The sequence below is a fragment of the Octopus bimaculoides genome, chromosome 19 (assembly GCF_001194135.2).
Source record: "Octopus bimaculoides isolate UCB-OBI-ISO-001 chromosome 19, ASM119413v2, whole genome shotgun sequence".
Classification (NCBI taxonomy): Eukaryota; Metazoa; Mollusca; class Cephalopoda; order Octopoda; family Octopodidae; genus Octopus; species Octopus bimaculoides.
Genome location: NC_068999.1, coordinates 2,877,345 through 2,877,951, shown reverse-complemented (window position 1 = coordinate 2,877,951; position 607 = coordinate 2,877,345). Strand labels below are relative to the sequence as shown.

The 607-nt window shown below is 35.7% G+C and overlaps 1 protein-coding gene across 1 annotated transcript in view; it reads left to right on the top strand.

The window, feature by feature from the left end:
- Positions 1-607, top strand: part of LOC106882691 (short stature homeobox protein 2) — a 105,823-nt gene that overhangs the window by 45,897 nt on the left and 59,319 nt on the right. The window lies entirely within an intron of this gene.

The following is a 607-nucleotide window of genomic DNA, read 5'->3' as shown; positions in this document are numbered from 1 at the left end:
ATATATATATATATATATATATAGTTGGAATTTACTAAGAAGTGGGTGCTGGGAAGTGGTCAGTGCTAGTGTGTACGGGTGGTGTGATGTGATGTAGGGTGGTGTGATGTGTGGTGTGGAGGTGTGTGGTGTGGTGTTGTGGTGTGGTTGCAGTAGGTTATGTTTAATATATATATATATATAGGTTATATTTAAAATTAAACTTTAGATAGGAAACTTTAAAATGTAGCATCCAAGCCTTGTTTTGGGTATGTTCCTAGTAGTGTGCCTTGAGAGCACGTTCACTACATACGGCTACCAAATCGTCATCCGCGGTACTGTACGGAAATCAAGCGTTGGGTGAATCTTAAGGCTGATACCAGCTTCATTTGAGCAACGTTGATGGTAGATTTTTCCTATTATATAAATGATTTGGCATTCAGGGCTAAATCATTGGTCGGGATATAGTTTCAGCTTCTTGAACCAATACCAACAATCAAGATATGTCATGCTGTCTATATTTTTATTATCTAAATCCTGTATATGAGGTGTATATGTATATGTGTGTGTGTGTATAAGCATACATACACATATGTGGATATGTATAAATAAATAAATAAATATACAT